This window comes from Primulina huaijiensis, chromosome 2 (assembly GCF_012295235.1).
Source record: "Primulina huaijiensis isolate GDHJ02 chromosome 2, ASM1229523v2, whole genome shotgun sequence".
Classification (NCBI taxonomy): Eukaryota; Viridiplantae; Streptophyta; class Magnoliopsida; order Lamiales; family Gesneriaceae; genus Primulina; species Primulina huaijiensis.
In genome coordinates this window covers 14,634,512-14,651,845 of record NC_133307.1, presented here as the reverse complement: position 1 = coordinate 14,651,845, position 17,334 = coordinate 14,634,512, and the positions used below count along the sequence as shown (strand labels likewise).

At 38.0% G+C, this 17,334-nt stretch overlaps 1 pseudogene; it reads left to right on the top strand.

The window, feature by feature from the left end:
* The window catches only part of LOC140956748 (uncharacterized), a 36,501-nt pseudogene extending 21,740 nt beyond the window's left edge, over positions 1 to 14,761 (top strand).
* The last annotated feature ends 2,573 nt before the right edge of the window (positions 14,762 to 17,334 follow it).

The window sequence follows — 17,334 nt, the reverse complement described above, 5'->3', positions numbered from 1 at the left end:
ATTTGTGTTGCTCTCATCAAGCACTTCAAGAGGATGTAAGTTTTATTCATTTCCTAGATAGTTTGAAGTTTAGATGTTGGGGAAATTTGGGTATGATTGAGATTATATGTTCTTATGATTACAAGCAACGTTTATTCGCAATCGGATCGAAGAACGGATAGGATATGTGATGGTTATGAAATTCCAGTTTATATGTGTATGAAAATATACAGATTTTGAGCCGTGTGGATTGATGTTGTTGAGGATTATGATTGATTGTTATTGAGTATTGATATGTGAGTTGGTCGGTATCGAGAAGCTATGCCGTTATGCCGTCGAAATGTACCAAAATGAAATAGTGATAAGTACATGTGTTGATTTGAGTTAGAGATTGATAGAATGCATCTTGAATGTATCATTTCAGATTTATATTGACAAGATTCGACTTCAAGATTTCGATCACGATAAAGACTGTGCAACGAAAGGTATAATTCATGTTGATTCGGGGAGATATAACTCGAATTAGATCTGATTTGAGTTTCCCAAAATCACATACTATATTGCTATCTTTTTATATGTTGATGCTTTGTTTATAGATTTATATTCAAGCATTTAAGATAGGAACGACATTGGCAGATTTGCCAAGCTAGACGTTCGGTGATATCGACGCATAGGAGCAGAATTGACTCCGATTGTAGACATTCGATATAGACATTACCGAAGTCTAGGAATAAGACGTACCGTCACCCCGATTGGGAGGGTAGGTGGCAGACTGTGACGTCTTATTCACACCGGGATCCCTAGAGTTAGAGTCGAATCGAGTCAAGATATGATTTCGATTTCATTTGCTTGCTGATATTGATTTGGTTTCATAGACTATGGAACCTATTGCCCTTGATTCTATTCCTGATGGCATGCTTCGTGATTTATATTGTGTATATGCATGTGTACCATGTTTTATACTGGGATTTGTTCTCACCGGAGTATCCGGCTGTTGTTGTGTCTGTATGTGTGCATAACAACAGGTGGGGCAGGATCAGGGTCGAGACGAGGATGATTGAGAGGTGATAGCGTGGTGAGCACGGGCGTAGCAGAAGAAACTAGTTGTTGTATTAGAGATGTATTAATACTTTTAAACACTAGTTTGATTGTATGAACGAAACGAGACATGTATTTGCTTTTGATGAAATGCAATAAATTTTATGTATGTGTGTTATGTTAAAAGCAAATTTTTGACCCACATTTTCTAGCAAAGATCCAATTAATCCCAATGATAATCGAGTTAGAGCCGGGGTCCCCACAACACCAGCTGGCCGAGAACCCTTGTGTACATGGACTCTATGTTTTGGTGCCTAGGACTCTAGCCATCGACTCAGCTCCTGAACCAGCCTCTCAAGCACTCACCTAGGACCCCAACGAGTCACTCTAGCACAGCCCGTTGTCCCCCAGACCGAGCCCTTGTCCCTGCGCAAGCACTGAACCCTGCACAATACTTCACGCGATTCTCGGGTGGGAGTCCTAGCAAGCTAGGACTCCTTCCTCGGCCCTTGACTCGAGTCCTAGCATGGCTAGGACTCTACCCTTGACCCTTTATAGACCTTCGCGTAGCCTTGACTCAAGCCAAGACCGATCCAAGCCCTCCTGAACAAAACTGAAACCCCAAGGACTCCATGACAGAAAATAACGCGCCAGCTTGTATTCATGCTCGTGTATGGTGATTTGTTTGAATTCTAAGACTCCAAACTCATGTAAAACATTGTCTAAACATGTCTTAATCATGGCAGCCCCTTTATGAACATAAAAAACACAATTTGGATCAAAAATCATGCTTGAATTTCCATGTTATGTGCAAAAACGAAATTACAACAAAGTGTCACTTGTTTTTTTCCAAATTTTTCGTGTATGAAAACATATTATGATGTGATGATGTTTTGAAAGAAATAAATATGTGTGCCTTTGCGTTTTAAACGCACGATTATCCGTTGACGACGAAGAACGATGACGAAGAGGGCTTAGGCTTGATAAGCCCTTGAACCTTTTCGATTTTTATTCCCAAACTTGAGGTGTATGCGTGTGTCGTGTGCTGTAGGTGTTTTTTGGGAGAGATTTTCCGAAAAGAGGCGTGAGTTTTGTGTGATAATGGGGAGGGTTTTAACACTTTAAATACTTAATTAAACATTAACAAGGCTTAGGCCTATTATGCACACAATTTAGGCACATTAGAATTTAATTAAAATATTAAAATAGTTTGTTTCAAAATAAGTTTGTGAATTTAAAAGTTGGGTTGCCAAAAAGTTCGTATTTTTGTTGAAAAACAAACACCGATAAAATTTATGTCCCGGCGTATAAAATCAACTCAAAACTCATTATTTTCAAAAATATGAAAAACCATCAACCATATTTTAAACTATTAAAAATAATTATTTAATAAAAACATTTTACGTTTTTCAGCCTTCGGTCTCCGTTCCTCAATCGCAAATAGAATAACCCCTAAAAATCACATTTTAATGCATGTAAGTAGAAAAATGCTAAAATATCACATAAACATGTCATATAATCAATTTAGCAATTAAAATCAATTAATTACTCATTTTTCATATTTCCTAGATTTGCATGCAGTTGGATTACGTCGTATTAATTTTGGACCTTACAATTCCTTCCCCCTTAAATAAAATTTAGTCCTCAAATTAGAACTTACCGAATAGCTCTGGATAGCGACTCCTCAAGTCTCTCTCGGTTTCCCAAGTAGCTTCTTCTTCCGAGTGATTCAGCCACTTGACCTTGACCATTGGAATGATTGTTTCGGAGTCTTCTTTCCTGCCTTGCCAAGATTTGGACAGGTCTTACTTCATATGTCATATTTGAAGTCAATTGTCGAGGTTCATAATTTAGCACATGTGATGGGTTCGACATGTACTTCCACAACATCGAAATATGAGACACATTGTGAACTCCAGAAAACATTGGTGGCAATGCCACTTTATAAGCTAGTATCCCAACCCTTTCCAAAATTTCAAACAGACCAATAAATCTTGGACTAAGCTTGCTTTTCTTGCCAAAGCGCAAAACACCTTTCATGGGTGCTATTTTCACAAATACATGATCTCCCACTACAAACTCTAAGTCCTTTCGTATCTTGTCAGCATAACTCTTTTGTTGGCTTTGCGTAGTCTTCATTCTATCACGAATTTTGACTACAAGTTCGGTAGTCTCTTCAATCACATCTGGACCAATCTCTCTTCGTTCTCCGACCTCGTCCCAATGTATAGGAGATCTACATTTCCTTCGAAAAAGTGCAGCAAAAGGAACCATCCCGATTGATGACTGATAGCTATTATTGTAAGTGAATTCCACAAGAGGTAATTTTGGTTCCCAACTGCCTTGGAAATCAATAACACATGCACGCAGTACATCTTCCAAAATTTGTATAACTCTTTCGGACTGGCCATCGGTTTGAAGATGGAACGTTGTACTGAATAATAACTCGGTCCCCATCGTTGCATGCCGACTCTTCTAAATGATGACGTAAATCTCGGATCTCTGTCGGAAACAATAGACACAGGAATCACATGCAGACGAACTATCTCTCAAATATATAACTCTGCATATTGAATCATGGTTAATGTCGTCTTAATAGGTAGAAAGTGCGCTGATTTCGTAAGACGATCGACTATCACCCATATAGCATTGAAGCCCTTAATAGTCTTCAGCAATTCCACAACAAAGTCCATCGTGATATTTTCCCATTTCCACTCGGGAATTGGAAGTGGTTTAACCTTCCCTGCTAGCCTCTGATGCTCTGCCTTAACTTGTCGACACATCAAACACTCGGATACAAATCTCAAAATGTCTCTCTTCATGCCTGGCCACCAATATAACAACTGCAAATCTTTGTACATTTTTGTGCTTCCTTGGTGAATGGAATATGGTGTGACATGAGCTTCCTTCATAATGAGATCTCTCAAAGGATCATCACTAGGAATTCATAAACGATCTCGATAACGAACTAAACCATCCACCTCAGAATATAACTTCTTGCACTTGGCTTCATCTCTAGCTCTCCATTTTTGCAATTGCTCATCGGTAGACTGTCCATCACGGATTCTGTCTCTCAAATTCGACTGTACTGATAATGTGGCAAGATTAGGGGCCTCGCCCTAGCATAGATTGTAAGCTCAAACCGTTGTATCTCAGCCTGCAACGGTCTTTGGAGTGATAAGTGAGTAATAACTACGGCTTTTCTACTCAATGCATCTGCCATCACATTAGCTTTTCCCGGATGATAGCTAATTTCACAGTCGTAGTCGTTTACTAATTCGAGCCATCTTCGCTGTCTCATATTCAATTGATTTTGGGTGAAGAAGTATTTCAGACTTTTATGATTGGTGAATATTTTGCACTTCTCCACATAAAACTAATGTCTCCAAATCTTCAATACAAAAACTACTGCTGCAAGCTGAAGATCATGAGTAGGGTTGTCATACCCTTACTCTATACTTGACATGATTAATGATACTTATACTTGTAATCAAAATAGGGTTTGAATGATATATCTATAGTATGAAGTAATTTCAAACAAGGGGCATCAATTTGACGGTTTATAAAAATTTTTGCATGATGTCCCTACATTCTTGTAAAAACCAAAAACTCAACTCAAGCATCAACATCAACACATATATATAATCGTATGCTTACACACAAACATATTCTGTATCATCATACACCTAGACATAAACATTGTAAAACATGTTTCAAACCTTGACATATTTTTGTACAATACATATGCGGAAGCTATACAATAAGAAGTCCCGGTTCTTGTCGAGGTAAGGCACGTCACAAGCATCCATTGGCGAACCGGCATCCTGTATATCCTCATTACTTGAACCTGTAATACATGAGCTACGTGAGTTTATAAAACTCAATAAGTTGGCACTTGTATGTATCAATATGCATCGAAAGAACATACGTATCAAGTCGTGACAACAATGAATCTTTAAACCATGTCATATCATAGCATATATTCATGTTCATTTTTGTACTTGAGCCTCATTAGTTGACCTGTACTACCGTGCTTGCTTTATTATATAGCTACTACTGTGTTGGACGTCAGGGAGCAACCTTTGGCAACCCCACGCCCCATGAACATATATTGGCCAATAGCTTTGGTGGACTTAAAACCACCCATGATGTCAACAAGCTCTATATCATGTAAAAATCAATCTTTTTCTTTTCATGTTCATGTTCATGTTCATAACATAGCACCCATCATCAATATTCATGAGTTTCTTACATATTTAATACATAACAATGGAATATGGTGCTATATTTTCATCAATAAGATACTAACAATGTACATATAGCAATAATCAATGGGAAGTATTTCAAATCATAATATTACTCATGTATTACTTCAAGAACATGCCAACTTACAATCCAAGCGTACGAATATTTGTTTGAGACGATGTTTCTCGTTCCTATACTTTCAAATATACCAATAATTCAGTCACTATTGTATAAACTAGATGAAAATCATTCCTCTACGTGTAGAACAACTAAAAGAGAAGAAAACTTACACCTCTATGATGTTCTTGTGATGGAGAACTAAGATCTATCTTCAAAATGATGAAGGAAAGGAAGAAGGGAGCTTTGGGAGGAAGTTTTCTTGATTTCATTCGTGTTTTGCTGAAGAAGAGATGAAGGAAGCGGATGGAAATGTTCAGAACTTCGAAACTTATCATCTTATATATAAGGCGGCGCTCAGGCGGTCATTTTCTACCGCCCGGGCGCGAAATGTTAGGTCCGGATACCAAATTTTTCATGCACTAGCGGTCGGGCGGTCATTTTCTACCGTTCGGGCACCACAAGTTTGGTAAAATTTGTGAGCTTGTAATGTACCGACGCTCGGGCGGTAAAATCTTACCGCTCGGGCGCCACCTGTTCTGACTCTGCGCACTATTTCATCAAACATTGCTCCAAAAACGTCTTTTTCGTTCATAATCTGGAAAAGTAATAAATAAGAAAATTGTAGCTATATGTCTTGGCTTGAATCTCCAACTAGTTTCAGGTCATTTGGAGGTCTGAGTAAAATGTTATGCCCATTCTCCTAACATGTGTCTGTAAAAGAATGATGGTATACACGACACATTTTGGGGCACTTTTGGCTTGTCTTCCACAATGATTTGGACAAAACCCAAAACATGAAAGTTGTAGCATTATATCGTAGCTTTCTAATGGTTATAACCTCATTCAATTTGGATTAGTATTCAAATCATTATGCTAAAACCCGTACAAACTACCATATTTTCATCTCATTTCCTAACAACTTCATAACACTACTTCTACCTACACATCTTACTATAACTATTTAGATATATTTTCATTCTCAATACACCATGAGCAATATAAAAGTCATGTTCAATCTCAATATGGATACCTCAATCAATATGTAAAACATAATGAGCTAAATAACAATCTATTATGACATAAACATATTACTAATCATTTGTATGAGTAACGGGGCATTACAATTCTCCCCTCTTTCAAAGAATTTCGTAATATGCCCTTCAATGGTGATATCTTTACAAATACATGGTCACCAACTTGAAATTCCAATCGTCGACGTCGCATATCAGCATAGCTTTTTTTTGTCGACTCTGGGCAGTGTGCATTCTTTCTCTGATCTTGGTCACCAATTCGGCTGTCTGGTGTACCAATTCAGGGCCTAATAACTTTCTTTCTCCTACTTCATCCCAATGTACTGGAGATCGATTCTACCATATAATGCAGTATATGGTGCCATTCCAACGCTTGACTGATAGCTATTGTTTTAGGTAAATTCAGCCAACGGTAGTTTACTGTCCCAACTGCCTGGAAAGTCAATAGTACAGGCCCTCAACATATCTTCTAAGATCTGATTCACTCGTTCTGATTATCCATCAGTTTGGGTGGAATGCTGTACTAAATGCTAATCTAGTTCCCATGGAATGATGTACACTTTTCCAAAATGCAGACGTAAATTTGGGATCTCTATCAGATACAATGGACACTGGGATGCCATGAAGTCTGACTATCTCTTTGATGTATTCTTCAGTATATTGATTCATCGTGTATGTGGTCTTCACTGGAAGAAAGTGAGCTGATTTCTTAAGTCGATCCACAATAACCCATATAGCATTGAACCCTCGTTGTGTTCTTGGCAAACCAAGAATGAAATACATCGTGATGTGTTCCCATTTCCACTCAGGAATGGGTAGTGGTTTCAGGAGTCCTTCTGGTCTTTGATGTTCAGTCTTGACCTGTTGACAAGTTAGACATTGGGCAACAAATTGAGCAATGTCCTTTTTCATACCTGGCCACCAAAATAATGGTTTCATATCTTTGAACATTTTGGTGCCTCCTGGATGGATTGAATAAGGAGTAGCATGAGCATAAATAAGAATATCGGTCCTGATTGTTCCTTGTTTCGGCACGCACAATCTACCTCGATATGTCCATATTCCTTCCCCATTCAATTTAAAGTTCGAATGTCCTTTATCCTCATCTCGTTGTCTCAATTGCTGTATTTCATTATCTGCACTTTGTTCGACCTTAATCCTGTCTGCAAGTGTTGGTCGAACTATGAGGGATGATAACTGGATTGTAGCTCCCTTTGGCATAATATCAATCTTCAAATTCTGTAAATCCCATAAGATTTGTTCTTGTAATTGCATTGCAGCAATAGAACTGGACTTTCGACTTAACGCATCTGCAACAACATTGGCTTTTCCTCGATGATAATTAATAACACAATCATAATCCTTCACCAATTCCAATAAACGTCGTTGTCTCATCTTCAGTTCTTTTTGCGTGAATAAATATTTCAAACTCTTGTGGTCCGTGTAAATTTCACACCGCTCACCATACAGATAATGGCGTCATATTTTCAACGCAAATACAACTGCTGTCAGTTCTAAGTCATGTGTGGGATAGTTCTTTTCATATTCTTTCAATTGTCTTGAGGCATAAGCAATCACCTTCCCATGCTGCATTAAAACTGCTCCTAAACCTTGTTTCGAAGCATCACTGTATACCACAAAACTTCCTAGTCCTTCTGGGATAGCAAGGCTTGGTGTTGATGTCAGTTTTGCCTTTAACTCTTGGAAACTATGATCACATGCTTCGTTCCACACAAATTTCACATTCATTCGTGTCAAAGCAGTCAAAGGCAATGCTATCTTGGAAAATCCCGCTATAAACTGACGGTAATAACTAGCTAACCAAAGAAAACTACGTACCTCAGTAACATTAGTTGGTCGTAGCCAGTTATTAACAGCTTCAATCTTGCTTGGATCCACTGATATGCCTTCTTTTGAAATGATATGACCCAAGAATGCTACTTGTTCAAGCCAAAATTCGCATTTCTTCCATTTGGCATACAAATGTTGATCTTTCAAAGTTTGCAAAACTAATTTCAGATGTTCTCGATGTTCCTCTACAGTTTGTGAGTAGATGAGAATATCATCTATGAATACAATCACGAACTTGTCTAGAAATGACTTGAAAATTCTGTTCATTAAATCCATGAAAGCAGCTGGTGCATTCGTTAGTCCAAATGGCATTACAAGAAATTCATAATGCCCATACCTGGTTCGGAAGGTGGTCTTCGAAATATCTTCTGATTTCACTTTTAGTTGATGATAGCCTGATCGTAAATCAATCTTCAAAAAGATAGCAGCTCCTTGTAACTGATCAAACAAATCATCAATTCTGGGGAGTGGATATCTGTTTTTGATTGTCACTTTGTTCAACTCCATATAATCAATACATAAACGAAGGGTACCGTCTTTCTTTTTCACAAATAAAACAGATGCACCCCACGGTGAAAAACTCGGTCTAATAAATCCTTTATCAAGTAACTCCTGTAACTGTTCTTTCAATTCTTTCATTTCTGTAGGAGCTAATCGATAAGGAGCTTTTGAGATCGGATGAGTTCCTGCCACAACATCAATTACAAATTCGATCTCTCTATCTAGGGGTAAGCCTGTTACATCATCCGGAAATACCTCTGGAAACTCACAAACAACATCTATATCTTCTAATTCACGAACAGGTGGGTTAATAGTTAACACATATGCTAAATATCCTTGACACCCCTTCTGTAGTAATTTACAAGCCTTCATACAAGAGATTACCCGAAGAGGTAAGGATATACATGCACTTGCTACTGTGAATGGTTCAGCTCCTACTGGTGCAAATTTGATCATCTTTAAACCACATTCAATAGTAACTTTGTACTTCGAGAGCCACTCCATTCCCAATATCACATCAAAATCCGTCATCCTCAGAACTATCAAGTCAGCATACATCTGATGGCCTTGTACATATATTGGACACCCTCTCACAATCTGATCTGTCTGTAATTCTTGCCCGGAAGGTAAGGTTATGGCGAGTTGTGACTCTGTTGTACTTGCTGTAATGTCCAGTCTCCTTACAAACGGTTCCGAATTAAAAGAATGCGTGGCTCCTGAATCTAGTAAAACAATAGCAGTAATATTAAAAATCAAGAACATACCGGTGATCATCGATGTATCCGCATCCACTTCCTCTTTAGTCATGGAGAAAAGGCGTCCCTGTACTTTCTCAGAACTCCCTGGACAATTCCTGGCGAGATGCCCTGGCTTTTTGCAACGATAACAAACATTTGAACCTTGCATACATTTCCCGCCATGAAGTTTGCCACATTTAAGACAAGGTGGTCTGTCCTGTTCTTTACGTGGATGGGGACCCTTGCCACGAGGTTCCTCTGATCGAGTACCTTTACTATTAGTCTTTTTGCCTTGTCCTGTTCCTTGACTCTTTTGAATGTACTGCTGCCTTCGTTGTTGTCTATCTCTGTCAATGTCTTGCTCATCATGTTCTGCCATAAGTGCTATTTCCACTATCTCCCCATATGTAACGACTTTCGACATTCGTACATCTCATTTAATTGCAGAGCTAAGTCCCCGCATGAAGTGTTCGCCCTTACTTGTGTCATCCTGTGCAATATATGGTACATATTGGACTCGAGCCTCGAATTGATGTATGTATTCTGTCATTGACATGGTTCCTTGCTTCAGGTTAAGGAAATCGCTGGTTTTCTTGGCTCGTACATCTTTACTGAAATACTTGTTGTAAAATACGGTTTTTAAAGTTTCCCATGTAAATGGTCTAATCGGTAATGCAACCCTTGCACTCTCCCACCATATTCTTGCATGTTTTGTTAATAAAAAGACGACACAAGTTACTTTGTCAACATCTTCCATATGAAGGTAGGAGAAGATGGACTCCAATGACTTAATCCACTCTTCTGCTACTGCCGGATCAGTGCTTCCCATGAATTCAGGAGGATTCAGACGTCGAAAACGATCATACACATCAGTTTGAACAGGCCCTTGTCTGGGGATCATGGCTTGTGCATGTGCCTGCTCATGTGTAGTCCGTTGCATCTCCAGTAATTGCTGAATCTGCTCCCCATGGACTTTCGCTTGTTGTTGGAGCAGCTGAGCAAAATCATCTATAGGTCGTGTGCACTGCTCTCACCTTCGACCGCTGGGACTTTGCCCTTAGATGACTCTCCTTCATGTACCTTACGTAAGGTGGCATCGTTGCTTATCTTAACCTACATATAGATCACATAGACACATAACTTAGCATAAACTATGGGATACAAAGATACTTACTTGCCGAGTTCTCCATGTGGATGAAGTGCAGTGTCTTCCCTATTGAAGAACCGTGGGCTCTGATACCATTTAAAATGTCACACCCTTACTCTATACTTGACATGATTAATGATACTTATACTTGTAATCAAAATAGGGTTTGAATGATATATCTATAGTATGAAGTAATTTCAAACAAGGGGCATCAATTTGACGGTTTATAAAATTTTTGGCATGATGTCCCTATATTCTTGTAAAAACCAAAAACTCAACTCAAGCATCAACATCAACACACATATATAATCGTATGCTTACACACAAACATAATCTGTATCATCATACACCTAGACATAAACATTGTAAAACTTGTTTCAAACCCTGACATATTTTCGTACAATACATATGCGGAAGCTATACAATAAGAAGTCCAGGTTCTTGTCGAGGTAAGGCACGTCACAAGCATCCATTGGCGAACCGGCATCCTATATATCCTCATTACCTGAACCTGTAATACATTAGCTACGTGAGTTTATAAAACTCAATAAGTTGGCACTTGTATGTATCAATGTGCAGCAAAAGAACATACGTATGAAGTCGTGACAACAATGAATCTTTAAACCATGTGATATCAAAGCATATATTCATGTTCATTTTTGTACTTGAGCCACGTTAGTTGACTTGTACTACCGTGCTTGCTTTATTATATAGCTACTACTGTGTTGGACGTCAGGGAGCAACCTTTGGCAACCCCACGCCCCATGAACATATATTGGCCAATAGCTTTGGTGGACTTAAAACCACCCATGATGTCAACAAGCTCTATATCATGTAAAAATCAATCCTTTTCTTTTCATGTTCATGTTCATATTCATAACATAGCACCCATCATCAATATTCATGAGTTTCTTACATATTTAATACATAACAATGGGNGAACGGAAGAGATGTTTCTGGAGCAATCTTTGATGAAATAGTGCGCAGAGTCAGAATAGGTGGCGCCCGAGCGGTAGAAAATGACCGCCCGAGCACCAGTGCATGAAAAATTTGGTATCCGGACCGAACATTCCGCGCCCGGACGGTAGAAAATGACCGCCCANGTTTCTCGTTCCTATACTGTCAAATATACCAATAATTCAGTCACTATTGTATAAACTAGATGGAAATCATTCCTCTACATGTAGAACAACTAAAAGAGAAGAAAACTTAGACCTCTATGATGTTCTTGTGATGGAGAACTAAGATCTATCTTCAAAATGATGAAAGAAAGAAATAAGGGAGCTTTGGGAAGAAGTTTTCTTGATTTCATTCGTGTTTTGCTGAAGAAGAGATGAAGGAAGCTGATGGAAATGTTCAGAACTTCAAAACTTATCATCTTATATATAAGGTGGCGCTCGGGCTGTCATTTTCTACCGTCCGGGCGCGGAATGTTCGGTCCGGATACCAAATTTTTCATGCACTGGTGCTCGGGCGGTCATTTTCTACCGCTCGGGCGCCACCTATTCTGACTCTGCGCACTATTTCATCAAAGATTGCTCCAGAAACATCTCTTCCGTTCATAATCTGGAAAGTGATAAATAAAAAAGTTGTAGCTCTATGTCTCGGCTTGGCCAACTAGTTTCAGGTCATTTGGAGGTCTGAGTAAAAAGTTATGCTCATTCTCCTAACATGTGTCAGTAACGGTATGACGGTATACACGACACACTTTGGGGCACTTTTGGCTTGTCTTTCACAATGATTTGGACAAAACCCAAAACATGAAAGTTGTAGCATTATATTGTATCTTTCTAATGGTTATAGCCTCATTCAATTTGGATCAGTATTCAAATCATTATACTAAAACCCGTACAAACTACCATATTTTCATCTCATTTCCTACCAACTTCATAACACTACTTCTACCTACACATCTTACTATAACTATTTAGACATATTTTCGATGTCAATACACCATGAACAATATAAAAGTCATGTTCAATCTCAATATGGATACCTCAATCAATATGTAAAACATAATGAGCTAAATAACTATCTATAATGACATAAATGTATTACTAATCATTTGTACGAGTAACCAAGCATTACAAGGGTAGTTCTTCTCGTGAATTTTCAACTGTCTCGATGCATAAGCTATGACTTGGTCATTTTGCATCAGAACTATGCCCAAACCAAGTTTAGAAGCCTCGCTATATAGAATATACTCTCCTTGCCCTGATGGCACAGATAACACTGGTGCTGAAATCAATGCTTGCTTCAACTTGTCAAAACTATCTTGACACTCGGGTCCCCATACAAACTTTGCATTATTCTTTGTCAAGGCGGTCATGGGTACCGCTCTAGATGAGAAACCCTTAATAAACTTGCGATAATAGCTAGCTATTCCATGAAAACTGCGAATCTCGATAACACTCTTGGGTACTGGCCACTCTTTCACTGCCTCCACTTTACTTGGATCAACTTAAACGCCATCACTAGAAATGATGTGGCCTAAGAATGCCACTTTATCGAGCCAAAACTCGCACTTGCTGAATTTTGCATAAAGTTTTCTGTCTTGTAGTACTTGTAGTGCTGTCCTCAAATGACGAATATGCTCCTCTTTATTCCTCGAATAGATAAATATATCATCAACGAAGACTATAGTAAACTGATCTAGATATGGCTGAAATACGCGATTGATGAGATCCATTAAGATTGCTGGGGCATTAGTCAGAACAAATGGCATGACCGTAAACTCGTAGTGCTCATATCTAGTACGAAATGTTGTCTTGTGAACATCCGACTCTTTCACTTTCAACTGCTGGTACCCAGATCGAAGATCAATCTTAGAAAATATCGATGTTCCTTGCAACTCATCAAATAAATCTTCAATTCTTGACAGTGGATACTTATTCTTGATAGTGACCTTATTAAGCTCTCGATAATCAATGCAAAGACGCATACTACCATCTTTCTTCTTCACAAATAATACCGGTGCGCCCCATGAAGAATAACTAAGGCGAATAAAACTCTTGTCTAGCAATTCTTGGATTTGATCTTTTAATTCTTTCATTTCAGTGGGTGCTAGACGATAAGGTGCTTTAGATAGAGGAACGGTGCCCGACATTAGATCAATAGAGAATTCCACTTCACGATCGGGTAGAATGCCAGAAACATCTTCGGGAAAGACACTGGGAAAATATCTGACAATATCAACATCTTCTAATTTCTGACTGATAGGAGCATGTGCAGTAGTGACACACTCTAGAAAAGCTTGGCATCCATGTTTAATAAACTTCCTTGCACATAGACAAGAGATAATGGGCGGCATATGCTTTTTTTTTGCAGCCTCGAAAACCAAAGATTTACTACTAGGCATAGGAAGGATTGGTTATCAGCGAATGGACCAAAGATTTTCGAAATTTGCATTTTAATCCCAAATTTTTGGATATTTGCAATTTAATCCTTGTATTTTATTTTTCGAAATTTTACATTTTGGTCCCTTAAATTTTGAAAGTTATGTTTTGACCCTTAAGACTTCGGATATTGCATTTAGGTCCCTTAACTATTGGTTAATTGCATTTTGGTCCTTATAATTATCGAAAATTGCAATAAGACCCCTCAATGATTCCGAACCCTTAACAAATCCCGAAATTATGATTTTTCTTTTATTTTGGTCCTAAAACTTTTATTGCAAATATTACATCCTTCATATAAATCTAAGGCTCAAAATTTCAATACCAATTTCTTAAATTCCAACTAAAGTAGAACATGCAACCTAATTTCCACTAGGTTAAATCTTGTTCCCAATTCCTTTCCACTAACCATTTTAACATTTCATGCAATAATAAGCAATTTAAAAATGTTAAATGACTAGGTTACCCGTGATAAGAGTAGTGTCTGGCTCCCCTTCAACTTCCTCTGTATTCATAGCATAAGCTCGCCCAATGGTGGGTGCATTCTTCTTCGAGCAATCAACAGCTTTGTGCCCTTCTTCCTTGCATAAGAAGCACTTAGTAGTACCCCAAACACATGGTCCATATTGTAGTCGATTGCACTTCTTGCATGGCTGTCCTTCTGCAGTTTTTGGTGTTGCAGGTGGTTGCTTTGGTGGTGCTTGCTTCTTGACTTGACCTTGGGGCTTTTGAGGCCCTTGAGGTCTAGGAGGTCCCGTATATGGATTCTTATTTGGTTGATTATTGTTCTGATGTTGCTGCCTTTTGGCGCTGTAACTCAAACTCGATGTCTTTCAAGGATTGCTCAGACTAGAATGCATAAGTAACGGCAGTAGCATAATCCAAAGGACGCATCATCATAACATTATTCCGTATGGTGGGTCGTAGACCATCCATGAAGTGTCTAAGCTTCTCTTCAGCATCCCTGGCAATAAGGGGTACAAAGTGACAACTCTTATCGAAATTCTTCACAAATTCAGCAACAGTAGTGTCTCCCTGACGGAGAGTCATAAATTTCTTCTTTAATCGCCATCTGACATCATCTGTAAAATATTTCTCGTAAAATATCGTTTTGAATTGAGCCCAAGTAAGTGTAGCAAGGTTAACACCATGCTTGGCTCCTTCCCACCATAAAGAAGCGTCATCCCTAAACAGATAAGTGGTACACCTCACACGATCAGCAACTCCCATATCCAGATAGCGAAAATGTACGTCGAGTGAACGAATCCAACCCTCAGCAGCAAAAGGATCGGTAGTGCCAGAAAATTCCTTCGGCCCTAGCCTCCGGAATTGATCATATATATCATGCTATGGCCTAGGTGCATGCTTCATCGGCTGTAACTACTGCTACAAATGCTGCTGCTGTAACTGTTGCTCGAAGAGAGCCATCCCCTCCAAAGCACGAGTAGCAACATCCCCACGAGGAGGTGGTGGTGGGGGTGGTGCATTCCCTTGACGGTTCACACTGTTCTCGGCTTGATTCTCACTAACAGGGGCACGTCTAGGAGGCATTTTATCTGAATGTTTTAAAAATTCTAACGTAACCAACATGCATTTTAAATCTAAGTTTTATAATCATGTGACATATCCTTACTCATTTAGCAATTTAAGCATGCAAATCATATATACTCAAAAAGCTAGTAAACATGTATCGTAAACATATTATTCATGTCGTTATGCAGGTAACGTCATACTGAGTTATATAAAGTATGTAAAACTTACAAATTTGAGGCTTGATGACTGATCTTTTCTTGCGTTGATGGTGGCACAACCCTTTACAGAACCTTTGCTATGATACCAACTGAAAAGTCTGCTTAATCTTTTTCTTAAAAAGTACTAGAATTTTTATTTTATTATTTTAAAAACTCTCGTAAATTCGGCCCACTACATATACCTTTACATAAAATACTTTGGCACCATATTAAAATAAAACATCCAACTAGTATTTGAAAATCCAAAGGAAATAGTCAAAAAATGAAATCGTTAAACGTTTTACCGAACCTAAAAAGCAATAAATATGAAAAGTGTAGCACATACTAAACCTCTCAAAAATCTCTCAAAACATAAATAAATAGTCGTAAAATCTTTAACGTAAATCATAAACTTTAAATGCAGAAAATAGAAGTGCTGGTCCTAGGGTTATGTGCACCGACAGTCCAGCAAAGTCACCCATCAAGACCTCCAACATCATAATTATCAATATCACCTTCATCAATCACACCTAGTGAGTCTAAAGACTCAACACATTATATCCTTGATAACAAGTAATACATATACAGATCACATACAACAGTGAAAAATACTTGTACTTAAATAACATTTTCATAATAATGCATAAATTTAAACATAAACATTTTCGTAAACATGTTCATATCAACATATTCATATTAACATATTCATATTCATATTCGTGTTTGTTGAATTTAGATCGTGATTGTGACTCGTATTCTTAATCATATTGGGCAATGAATCCATCTAGATAAAACCACAGTACTGGGCGGCGGGGACACCAGCGACACTCTCATCGGTCAACTAGGCATTCGCCAACGTATTAACATATTCGTATTTGTATTCGTATTCATATCTGTATCCAAGGAAACACGATCGTCGGGCTCTCAATGGGACCATAACCCTCACGATATTTCCAATATATCATCGTATTTAGTCATAATCCCTTCACGTCCTTCAACATGTCGTATTTCCATCACTTAATAAAAACATGCATATAATATTGTTTTTGTTTTAAACCAAGCATGCAACAAATCTTTTAAAATGTCCAAATTAAACCATAAAAATTCATGAACATTTTAAAAATCATAATTTGGCAAATAAAAATTCATAAACATTTGAAATAAACATATTAGCATATAAAACAGTAATTAGAGCACTGCCACGACGTTTTCTAATTTTCGGGTGTAAAATGATCGTTCTACCCCTAGACGTAAAATTTCACGTTTTTGACTTTTTCTTAATTTTATTGACTCTAACATGTCCCGAAATAATTATTTAAGCCTAAATCAAATTTTTCAAAATTTTATTTAGCTTAAATACTAGACTTTTTAATTAATTCGTAATTAGTCGTTTTGAAGGCGTTTTAATCCCGAAAAATCCCAAAATTTAAAATAAAAATCCTAAATTCAAAACTTAGCCTTTTAATATTATTTTAGCCCTCGTGAACCACGACTCAACCCCCGTGAGCTGTGTTTCGATTTATTTTAACTTTAAAAACCCTAACTTGACCCATAAAAGTT